Raw genomic sequence first — 13,017 nt, forward strand, 5'->3', positions numbered from 1 at the left:
ATTTGTGTATCACTTTCCACTTGAAGGCAAGAGAAGCTGGGGAGTTTTATTTCTATGTATTAATATCTATTTTAATTTCTAAAGGAATTTCAGGTTGAGACAAATTTAAAATGAAACTCTTGTGAAAACACATTTTACCCCCACTATCATTTAAACTGCCTACGTGTGTTTGTGTGTGTGGGGGGGTGGGGAGTAGGGGGTGATCCTGCATCATTGAAGAACTTACTCATGAATGCACTCTCATTAAGCCTTGGGTGTTTAATAACCCCAGAAAATGCTGCACTGAAGCAGGTTGGCAGAATGGGAGGTAGAAAGATGAGAAAAAAGCATGACTAGTGCGTGCTGGATTTCCACGAAATAAGCAAATCCAATTTTGGGGATGAAATGAAATAAATTTTCCTTCAAATCAGGTATGGGGGCCATCAAATACGGCTCTTTGGCCTTTGATCAGTCCAACCATTTGGAACCCCTCAAAGGAATTTATAATTTATTTAAATGCATGAAATTTGTAACCGAAAATTCGAGAAGAACCTCTCATTGGAAATCCAAAGTATAAATCATACTGCCTTGTCTATTCCCTCTTTCCTTACTCCAGGGCAGAAGGACTAATCATTTGTCACAGTTGAGCCATATTCCTTGTCATCACTGAGCGTTGGCATCAGTTCAATGAATGGTGCAGGTGTTGGCACTGCATTGATAAAGAGGGATGGTAGAAGAAAAAGGGGGGAATTGGGTATCAAAACTAATAAATCCTTGGTCTTGGAGTTCCTGGCTCGTAGGTTGACAGAGAGGATCAAGTTAGGTAGAGACCCTGTAAGGTATCTAGTCCAAACCCCTTGCTTTGTAGATGAGGAAACTGAGGCCCACAACCATGGATCTAGAGAAAAGTCAATTAAGTTCTAGTCTATGGAATAAACAATTAAAAAGTAATGTTGAGTGTAAATGTTTCCTTCTCTCCTTCATTTTCAGCAGTCTTAGTGACATTGCTGCAGACTTCAAATAACTAACTGTCTGCTCTCCAGCACATCTTTTGAGATTGTCTCTAGGGGTCCCTTTTTATACCACTTCATTTCTCTTCCTTGCCTCTCTTTGTCTTTGTAAGGTCTCTTTCTCTCTCTTTTTTATTGCCCCCTCACCTCTACTATCCCCACCTCATTAGATGTTTAGTCTGGCTTTTCTGGCCTCCTCTGCATCTCAGTCAATTTCTTTCGAATCCTTGGCGTTTGGGGGAAGCACTAGCGTATCAGAATATGCAGTTTCTGTTTGAGAACTGCCCAGGGCCCATTTCCATCCTTTCCCTGCTCTGTTCCCCAAAATTCTTCAGGGAATCCAGCCTTCAAAGACACTGCAGTTACAGTGCCACTTTTCTCCCTATCTATCCTCCTCCAAAACCACTGCAGCTGCAGAGATTAGGACTTCGTGGAGTGAGGAAACTGCAGGGTAAACCCAGAGTGGACTTTGCCAACTCTCCTCTGGCTCCTAGGAGGCAGAACCCAAATTAGAGATGCCTGTCTCCAGCCTTCCTGGAAATCCTCCAGATAAAGCCACCTGCAGAGAAGGGAAAGGGAAGGGACAGAAAGACCGAAGGAAGAAGGCTTGACTGGTTTAACCTGAAGTTGTGCTGTAGAGGAGAGTAGTGCAACGTTTTCATCCTTTAAAGCTTTTAAAGTATTTGCATAGCTTTTCCTCAGGCAGATCTCTTGTTTTATTCTTGTGCAGTTTCTGCTCTCATCTTGCTGGATGAGGACTGCAAAGCAGACAAGATGACCTGCCTCACTGGCCTTCCCACCTTCCTCCTGTTTTTTCTCCTTTTTTTCCTCTTTTGCTTTCTCCATTTCCTCCTTCTTTTCTCCCTTTCTTCCATAAAAATTCCCTGAGTGCCTATACAATAACATTCTACGCCTCCTAAAGATAGTCTAGGCCTTCCTGTTTTCTTCTCCAGAAATGTAATCTCCCAGGCACTCAGAAAGATACTCACAACTACCACAAATGCGGAAATACTAAGGATTCTTACCTGAAAAAAGCTGAGGCATTAGGAAAGGAGGAGCTTGAAAACTGGAATGCAAAACCAGAGGAAGGCCCAGTTGGAGTTTCTTTCTCATTTCAAAGATTAGGTAACTACTCTTGGAAGTTGTTGAAGCTTTTAAGAAGCAAGGTGGTGAGTTTCTCAACACCTTTACCAATTAACAATTTAATTTAACCCCTCCTCTGTCGGTAAATCTTTACTGAATTGGGATGAGCTCTGTCTTGGATAGAGTCTGTTTCTGACAAATGCTCTTGGGTTAGTTAGATGTTACCTGATCTTGCTGATATACCCATTCATACACCCTTGCAGAATACCCAGTCCAAGGTATTCTGAACACCAGATAGCCTTCCCAGAGATGTGGAGATTTGTAGTTGCTAAGTGCCCTGCTTTGATTTACTACACTGTGAATCACCTCCCCATTACATGTGAGTCACATGTGATAGGATTACAGCATCAGGAATATCGTCCTGGGCAAGCTATAGATTTTCTGTTTGGGTTGCATGTAGTTATGAACTCCAAACGTTGTGGAGAAGCTCCCTAGGGAGTTTCACAGAATAACAGTTCAGCATCAGTATAAAACATGTGGTTTCCTAATTGACAACAGCAATATATTTTCACTGTTCTCAAGGTCTTTTTCTTTGTTTTGAGTGATTTCTATGCTCCTAAAATTAGTGATTATTTAGGAAAATAGGAAGGCTGTCTTCACAGAAATGATCACATTTAATTAATCTAAGGTTGAAATTGACAATGTCCATCTTCATTATGTATAGCGAATATAAACATATTAATTTTCCTAAAGTATCAAATGGTACAGAGATATATTAAAGAATGATTGATATTTTTGCTGTCCCAATGGTTAATTCATATGATTAATAGAATATGTGAGCTGGACAAGATCCATATAAGTCACCTAATCCATCCCTCCAATCTATTTTTAAAAATAGTATCTTCAGGAAGTTTTTTTTATCTTAAAGGTGCCCCTACAATATGAATTCACTGCCTAGAAGAGCAATGATTTTAATGACCTTTTAAAATATTTCCACAATATCAGTACAATGTCTTTTATAGTGGAAACTCAATATTTGTCAATTAAATATTTGTTCTAATAAGAATCAGTTGCATGTACCTTGTTAATTATATCAACAAATTAAATTTCTACTAAAACCATGTGCACAATTAACATTTCTTTAAATATCTTCGTTAATAATGAGAAAAAACTATATTAAAAATTATTTTATACCTGGGTGACAAAGTGAGACACTATCTCAAAAAAATTATTTAATGATTTATTTTTTGTAAAGATATTAAAGCATTATATTAATACCTCTAAGAATGCTTTTAAATCTATTTACATGTGTATTCTCCTTTTTGTCTCTTAATAAGTAAAAAGATAAAGTATTTTTACCTATTTACAAGAATAAGAATATTGATAAGTAAAAGAGTGAATATAAATCTAGACTGTGGTAGCTATGTCCTCCACTTAGATCATGCTCCCTTGAACTATGGAATTATTTTAACATGTTCACACTGTGAGGGGACCACAGCATTGCATTTCTCATTTACAGTTTGTTTCTAAAGATAACTTATGCTCTCTAAAATGAATCAAAATAGTTTGTGTTGCTCCCAGCTTAAATCATTGAGAACTTTTACTAATGGAAGGGTCTTGGAGATGCTTTAGAAACTATTTAATGAATGAAACAGAAATGGAATAGTAAATTACTGAGGAATCTTCAAAGAGGTTTGACACTTTAATAATAAGGTGCCTGTGAATACATTCAAGAGCTGTTCTATACCCCTATCAGCTAACTTAAAGCATGCAGATCGGGTGATTTTCACAATTCTTACACTTTCTCTGAATTTCTCCACCTCTTTACTTATTTACTGCAGTCCTAACACAGATGACCTGCTGTGTAACCATCAATTGTTTATTCTTTTTTTTTAATGCATGGTAATTCCCAGGATTTGTTGGATTATTTCCAGGTGAGCATTCTATTTCCTTTTGTTCTAAATTACAATTAAGACTTGGAATACTCTCATTCACTAAGTGGTCTTCAAGCTCAGTGTACCTAATACAATAATTACTGAACTTTTTGTAGAAAGTAGATCTCTTTTACTTAAAGTAGATTTTATTTTTATGAGGCATTGCTCATAAAAGGCAAAGTGTTAACAAATCAGTTAAATTTATCTGCAATTATCATCGATCCATAGAGAGAATCCTATTCATTGTTGCCCATATAGTACTTTTCTGAGAATAGAAATCTCTCACTTTTTAAGTACATTTTTTTCCTCGTTTTTTTGGATCTTGTTTATTATTTCTTAGGCTCTGAAAGACTATGAACTTTTGAGGAGCTTTATGTAAATAGTTTTTGGGGTTTTTTTGGCAAATCATTAACATGTTAAATGTACTTTGAAACCTGGGTGAATTTTTTCTAATGTAAATCAACAGATCCTAATATTTCTGTTATCTTATATTTTAGGATCTTTTTGCAATTCAAGAATTCTTGAAATTATAAACCCTGGTGCTACAGGAGACTAGTGTTTTATATTTTTCATTGGTTTTAGTAATTTGTGATTAGTGTGTTTATTTCTGATTTCTTGAAGTCTAATTTTAAATTTTGAGTAAAATGTCCCGTTGGAGACCCATTAAGCATTATTAATGAAGTTGAAATCTTATTAATATAATATTTTGCTTTTAATGTATCAAGTAGTGCTGCACAAGGCTCACGTTCAATTAGCAAGTTCTGTTTGCTGAAATTCTTGGCATTTGATGTTATGAGTTAATGGAAGACTATCAATTTTGTTAATTCCAGAAGTTCAAGAGTTTCTGTAACTTTATTTAAAGTGCTTGATGTTTTTTGCTTTCTTGTTCATATGAAAAATTTTATGAAAAATGAAAGGAAATTGTGAAGTAAACTTAAATCCTGTGTATAAAATTGTTATTCTTTTAAATGATTATAAAGGTATTGATTCTTCAGAGTGAGATGAAAACCACTAAACTGTTGGTCTTTCCTCATTTTTAGTTTGTGAATGGGAAAACTTCTAACCGTGATTTCAGTTGGCTCAGAGAAAATTATGAGCGGAAGTACAAAGTTCTCAAGCTAGGTATATTAATACTTAGACAAAAATTCCCAGGGCCATAGTTTATTAGTTCTGTGACCTTGAATAAATTGTTTAAACTCTCAGCCTCAGTTTCTAATAGTAATTCACAGGATTCTTGAACAGAAAATAGAAGATTATATATGTAAAGAATATAATGGCTTATTATTGAAAATGTATAATAAATAATATTTATCCTTATCATTAGCATCACTTTAATCAGAAATCAATAGCTCATAAGACACTTTGGTCACTGAGTTGAAGCAATCTCCATTCATTGCAGAACTTCTAAATAAGGAATCAAATAGTGAACAGTTTACAGTGCTTACCCTACCTTATAAAACTTAGCTTTATTGAGTAAGTGTGCCAAGCTCTGTGTAGTCACTGTAGAACAAAATTAAGTAAGATACAATCCCAGCCTTCAAGAATTTATGCCTAATGGAGAAGACCGATAAATGCAATTTTAAGTCAAGTGAAATGAAAAGGTGGTATGAATGCACAGAATTATTTCAGAATGAAATAAATGCCTCCACTAAGACTTCAAATTTTGTTTCCCTTATTCCTTCTTTAAATGCGTCCCCCTTCCATTATGCCTTTACTTTATCATCATCACCCTACTATATAATGCCAGCATATAATTGTCACCTGAATATGGAACTGAAAGGAAATTTTTAAGTTTATTTCCTTATTGGATATATTTTAAGATTATCTATGAATTATTATTCAGTGTAGCTAAATAACATGTTTCCCTTCTCCCCCAACATGCACCCACAGTTGATCACTGAACTTCAATAAAAAACATTTCAGGAGCCCTGCTTTTTTGGTTAAATATTATACTGTGATACTTCTATCTTTTAATACTTTCCCAAAACAGGATTTCTATCTGATACTCTCCCCACACCTCCTCTATTTTTCCAACCCATTTCATGACTAATCATTCGATGTGTGTCTGTGGGAAGAGTCTTCTATGAGCTACTCTTTCATTCTTTTCTCCCAGGCTTTTACAATAAAGGAAAAGGTAACTTCCAACTGCTCTTTCCTACGGAACCAAAAAAAATGTTTTTAGCCCCTCTGCACATTTCCCCCACCCCCCATCCCCACACACATCAAATCCAAAATGGCCTTACTGTTCTTAACTCCTCAAAGAGCCTTTTCAATTTCCTTCAGGATTTCCCTCCTTCTTCCTCTATTTCCTGCCCAATTTCCTAGGAAATTTCAGGTCTATTTCTAATCTGTAGATAAAAAAGGGCATCTTTTTCTCTTTTTGAAGTCTACAAAACTTGCACCTAAATTCTGAGATTTCTTTGTATAATAGGACAACTCCTGGATGATTCATAGAATTGAGTAGGGTTATTGTTCTAATTAATCTTTTGAGTTTATTTTCTCACTGGTGAAAATAGGGATAATGCAGTTATCTTACATGAATGTTGAAGGCCTTATATAGTAATGTGTATATAGTACCTGAAAGAACTTGGAACATAAATAATTCCTTCTCCCCTTGCACACCCCAATCTTTTCTCCTGCCTACATCTTATCTTTTTTGACCACCTTCTCAGTCTACATTTCACCGTTTCTCCTAGGTTAGTGTTCTAGATGTCCTGCTGCATTTTTTTCCAAGTGTATTTATCCTAATTGGCTCATAGTTAAATAATAGCTAACATACACTTATCCCAGGTAGCATGGTGAGTGTAGTCCTAGAAAGGGTGTGCTAACTGAATCAATGCCCTACCTTAGGCCTGCGTTCCTGCATCTGTTTAGAAAACCTCTTTCATTTGTTTAAGACATGTCTTCTGCTAAAGTTTTCAGAGCCTCTAGTGACTAACGTTCAGTTGATGAACAGTCCTCCCCAGCTCCAGTGATTCTGTGGTGCTCTTCATAAATAATGTCAGAGGACATCTGACAGTGCTTAATTATCTTCTGATTTTTATCCTCTCTTTTCCTTTACCTTTCCCCCCAAGGTGCCCTATCACACTCCAGGAGATGCCTATACCTCAACTCTTATGCAGGATCTGGCGATACCACTTGCGTATCTTTTGTTTATCAAACAATTGCTTCTCAAATAACACCAAATAAATGACAGAAAAGGGGGGCCATACACACAACACATGTTGCAGAACATGTTCAGATCAGGTTTAGCCTATCAGAACCTTCATTTCCTGAGTGTTTGTAGAAGTGTGCACTAACGCAGATTGACCAAGTGCAGAGAATGGTACTCAAGGTAGGGGTGAGGTAGAGATGCACATACATCCAGATAGATGGATACATACATACATACATGATATATACACAATATGTTCAATGTACTGTAATAGATTGTTTTGTGCAGTTTTAAGCAAAATATTTAAGAGTAATAGCTTTATAACAAATCATTACTTACAAGACAGCATTAAAAAGGAAGCCCTATTGAAATTTTCTCATTCTAGATCAAGTGCATGGTTGAAAGGGAGGATGGTTTAAATTCAGTGGTAAGAATACCTATCAGGGTTTTGGAAATATATCTTTATAGAAACAAAGAGTTTTTTGAAACGCTTCTCTGGGGGAAAATGCTTACTACATCTCACTCTTAGATATTCCCAGTGCTCATTTTCATGTTAATAATAAGTCTGAGTAGTCCTCTGGTAAAGACCACTGAATCTGTTTAGCTTTGATTAATCATGTATTTCCACACCTGTTTGTACAGGAAACTTATGTGAAAATATACTTATCAACATTTCATTGTCATTCTGAAGAACTCAGTTGGAAAAACTGGTTTAGAAAGACAAAAGCCGAACTAGGTAATAGAAAGTACACAAACTTAGTAGTCATTAGATGTGTGTTTTAGGCATCACCCCCATGCTTTAGGCATCATAGTATGTAGCCATGGAAAACTTACTTAACTTCTCTGAGTTTTAGTTTCCTCATGTGAGAATAAGTATGATATCACCTACCCTTTCTAGTTATGAGTTATTGTGAACATACTCCACAGATTGCATAATATCATGTGACAATAAAGAATTTATTGTTTATATCATTCAACTTTAAAATTTGAGATTTAAAAAAGGTGATTTATAATCAAAGTATTGATCTTCTGCAAATTATTATATTATGGTTATATCTGCTAAAATAAGTCCCCTGTCTTCTCCCCGCCCCTACTGTAGGTCCTGGGATAGAATGATAGATCTATGATAACTAGGTCTTCACAGTTAAATTGAAAAAATGATTTTGAAGTAAAATAATCTAGAAGGAAAAGCCTAAATTGAGACACATCTGTATCGTTTAAATCTGCCTCTGGATTTCTTATGCTGTGGTTGTAGAACCTGAGCCCACAGCCATTTCTCAGTGGTGTGAGCATGTCTTGGCTTCTAAAGAGACCCTTGTGGAAACAAAAGCAACCACAGTCAAGCTCATGTGTTTGTTCTAGCAGGGAAGCTTTGGAAATAAGATTTTCATCCTACTGGGGTTAAGAAAAGCTTATGAGGGTAACTGGGACTTCCCTTCCAGGAATCAGCATGCACATACAGATCCAAACAATGTAAAGACAGTAAGACCAACAGGAGAAACAAAGGAGACCCACATGTGCATGCAAACACAGGTACTCTGTCTTGGATAAGCTCTTGAACTCATGAACAGAGATGAGTTTTCTTCAAGGACTATGGAAATCACTTCACAGGAGCTGCTCTGATGATAAAAATCTGAAACTTCCTTAGATATCCTAACCCAGTCATCCTAAGGGAATGCAACCAAAAGTTACTTCTCAGTCCTCTTAGCACATCTGAACACATAATCGCTCTATACATGCCAGCTCTCACATAAAACTGGAAATTTCTTGAGGGAAGAAATCATGTCTGATACATGTCTAAGTCCCCTTTAGAGAGCTGTATCATTGAGGCCAGCAGAATAGGTGGAGCAGTAAGTCAACTGTGCATTGAAATTGTAAATTGTGAAGTTTGGAACTTCCCAGTCAGGAGTTGTTAAAGAGTCCTCAAACACCCCAGGGTAATGGCAAAGCATTTGGGCATCAGACTCACAGAGTGCCAGGTTACACAGGCACCAGTCAAGTAAGACCTTGTCCATTTCCTATATAGTCCCCTTCTCTGCCCCCTCCCTAGAAGCAGCAGAGCGAATAATAGAAGAGGGAAGCAAGCAGGACAAGAGAACAGATTACCCCCTCTCCCCACTGCTAGATTGAAATCCTAGTTAAGGAAAGACTGAATTGGTATAGTGGAAATTTATATTTAAATTAGACTAAGCTTTTTTAATATCTAGAAACAACAACTTTTCTGATAACTAGAAGTGACTGAAAAAATATAAATCAGTCCAAGATATCATCTTGGGATGGAGAAGGGAGGCATGATAGAGCATATTTGCAGCAGTGATGAGAGAATAATATAGCCAATACTTTGATAAAGTGGCTATACAAGGAATAATATAAAATGGTATATGATTCATTCTTAAAACAAGAGGCCTTGGCCAGAATTGCTGGTATGGGTGTTAGAAGAAATCCATGTGAACTGGAAGAGGACAGAGGAAACTGATCTAGATCCAAGTCACCAGTGGCATAGGAGAAACTGGGAGAGCTGACATTCTTCCAAAGAGGTGCTCAGTAGAAGACCATGTACATAAAGGGCTTACCTGTATCACTTGTCTTTGGCTGTTAGCCAAAATTGAATTAATCTGAATATTGAAAGTTATCTCTAGGCTAGGTCTCAAGAGCAAGTAAATGAAAGCAGAGATCATGTATGCCTTGTAATAATAATAGCTAGCAATTTTGTGAAAAAAAAAAAAAAAAAGAAGAAGAAGGCCAGGCTCGGTGGTTCACTCTTGTAATCCCAGCACTTTGGGAGGCCGAGGCGGGCGGATCACGAGGTCAGGAGATCGAGACCATCCTGGCTAACATGGTGAAACCCCGTCTCTCCTAAAAACTACAAAAAATTAGCCCGGGCATGGTGGCGAGTACCTGTAGTCCCAGCTACTCAGGAGGCTGAGGCAAGAGAATGGCGGGAACCCGGGAGGCGGAGCTTGCAGTGAGCCGAGATCGCACCACTGCACTCCAGCCTGGGCGACAGGGTGAGACTCCGTCTCAAAAAAAAACAACAAAAAACAAACAAAAAAAACTTAGCATGTACAGTGCTCTGTGTTGGATACTTACACACGTTACTTCATTACTTACAGCTTTGCAAGGTAAGTGTCCGCAAGGTAAGCTTCATTTTGTGACTGAGAAGTTGTGTCTCTGAGATGAAAGTAATTTGCCCAAGGTCACATAGACATTAAGTGATAAATGTGTTGTTCAAACCCAAAATCCTCTTGTTCTACCAAACTACAACCAACCTACACACGTCTTTTTATTTTTTAAATTTTTTTATTAGGGAAAGCGTACATATTTGGAGAGAATAATATAATAAGCCCCCATGTACCCATCACCCAATGTTAATCCGTATTACGGCCACTTTGTTTCATTTCTGTCCCCATCCTTCCTCTCTCTAATGGGTTTATTTGAAAGAATTAAGACATATCTTAGACATATCATCTTGTGTGTAATAGTTTACATATATCCACAATACAATTAACACAGCAAAAAAACAAACAAACAAAAAAATCACTTAATATCATCAAATATAAAGCCAGTGTTCAAATCTCCTAAGTATTTTTATAGTTTTTTTGAATCAGGGTGTCAATTAAGTCTGTACATCCCAGTTGTTGAAAAGGTAGCAGCCTGTTTATGTGAGACACGACTGCATCTCACTAGAGAGAAGTATATTGTGGATTAAAGAGATGTGGCTTTAAAGTTGGACCTTATCACTCTGAACAAGTTGTCTAAGTTTTGGAAAATGAAAATCGTATTCCTGAGATTAATTGTAAGGATAAACATAATGTCTTTGAAAGTGCTTAGAACAATCTCTTGCATATACAAGATCTTCAGTGAATATTAGTTTCCTATAAAAAGAGGGGGAGGGGGAAAGAGAGAAAGAAAGAGCAAGAGGGAGGGAGGAAAGAAAAAGGAAAAATGGAATAGTAGACCAAGAAGGTTGACCTTGTTATTAAGAGGAAACTTCTTGAAGTGCTTTGGCAACTGATCTTTTGAGAGCATTCCCATTTTGTTCCTGGATGGATATTTGACCACAGTTGTGCCAAAGTGGCTAATGACTAATGGCTCTGAATCTTCCCCACTGACATGTTTACAGTTCTGCAGTTTTCCATATGAAAAGGAAGAAAATCTGTAACTTCAAAATTATCTCAAATTCAGAAAAATGACAATATTATAAAATATCTTTAACCTCATACCAATTAAAACTAATAGAAAACATTAAAATATGGCATACATTGTATTAGCAGTGATTGCTGTTATGTTGCAGTGGTAACATAATTTTGAAAAACAGGGGCAGTTAATTTGATTCAGATTTGAATTTGTTTTGTTTTCATATGAACTTGGGCAAGTTACTTCATTCCTCAAAGTCTGGTTCTTAAGGTGTAAAATGGAAGTTTTGAAAAAAAAAAATCTAAAGATCAAACATCAACAACATGGGAAAATGGAAAAATACTGGACTATATGTCAGAATCAAATTTGAATTCTAATTCCACTACTTAATGTCTTCATGGCCTTAGTCAAATAATTTAATCTCTCTGAGCCCCAGTCTTATTTGTTAAATCCAAATTATAATGTATATTGCAAAATTGTTGTGAGGACTAGAAATAATATCCATTAAATGCTTAGCAGAACCCTCTCTTTTATTTGAAACTCATTGATGGTTATTATTAGTTTGTTTTTAATAAATAATTAGTAGTATTTGCTGTCCTCAATCCAAGAGCTCTTAAAGTGAGGAGTTAAATAAATTCATAATAAAGAAGTAGAAAATTGAGCATAGCCAACAGACCATCTTTTGCACTGGGTAGATCTAAAACCATGTATGAAGTTAATGGATACTTTATGTAGAACAATGGGTAGATGAATTCAACACACAGTATTTATAAGGGCTCATAGTGCAGTGACAGTATACTGCTTATGACTACTTATTTAGAGAATGTAAAGTGAGCAACCTCTACGTTATCTGAGAATCACCTCCTCAAATGCCAACTGGAGGTTGCTGGTAAGGAGTACCCAAATCTTTGTAATAGGTCTATGAGGTTATACATCTGTAAATGGAAACTCACTGAGAGATGACATAATAGAGGGAAGGCTAAAAATCTACACAGTATTCCAGCTATCTTGTCTGAATTGTGATTGTTGGTTCCTATGGTAGATAATTAGGAATAAAGTCATTTCTTTGAATTTGTATCTAGCTTGGATACCACTGATTGTTATCATGGTGATTGAGATCACTTCATTGTAACAGTGAGAATATTCATTTTGTGGTTGTCTAGGATTAGAAGTACACAATTCTTTTTTTATAATTAAATGAAGAAGACATTACTTTATCTTTCAGAACACTTTTTTTTTTTTCTAGTTTTATAAACTCACTTAACAAAACTCTAAGCACTAGAACTAAAGAGGACTGCTATTGGTATTCCAGGTAATTCATTTATCAGATACCTGGTCCTTCAAGTTGCTACTCTATATAAACAGCTCTTAAGTGAGCCTCAGTGAGGGTTGGGAATTTGCCTTTTTTAAGTAAAAAGAATAATATTCACTCATTGTGAAAATTTGGAAAACAAAACAGAAAAAAGAATAAAAATCACCTGCAATCTATTACTAAGTTATATTTTCCTCCATTTTCATTGTTTACTAATAGAGACTGCTCATTTCTTTAAAATTTTTATTCTACATTTTTCATAACATTATAGCAGAAACATGATCTTTTCAATTAAAATTCTTTGCAAATGTATATTTTAAATACTTGGATTACACTCCATTGTATATATGAACAAGGTTTCGCTCACTGTTCTCTTATTGTTATAAATTTTAACTTTTAAAATACCAC

General features: G+C 36.0%; 1 protein-coding gene across 3 annotated transcripts in view; it reads left to right on the forward strand.

The window, feature by feature from the left end:
• The window catches only part of VSNL1 (visinin like 1), a 113,587-nt gene that overhangs the window by 1,541 nt on the left and 99,029 nt on the right, over positions 1 to 13,017 (forward strand). The window contains exon 2 of one of the 3 annotated variants that reach the window (XM_025353963.1): positions 3,986 to 4,006. The exons of the other annotated variants lie outside the window; for them this stretch is intronic. The gene's annotated coding sequence lies outside the window, so the exon portion shown is untranslated. The remainder of the gene's footprint in view (positions 1 to 3,985; positions 4,007 to 13,017) is intronic. 3 annotated transcript variants of the gene reach the window in all.

The sequence above is a fragment of the Theropithecus gelada genome, chromosome 13 (genome assembly GCF_003255815.1).
Source record: "Theropithecus gelada isolate Dixy chromosome 13, Tgel_1.0, whole genome shotgun sequence".
Lineage (NCBI taxonomy): Eukaryota > Metazoa > Chordata > Mammalia > Primates > Cercopithecidae > Theropithecus > Theropithecus gelada.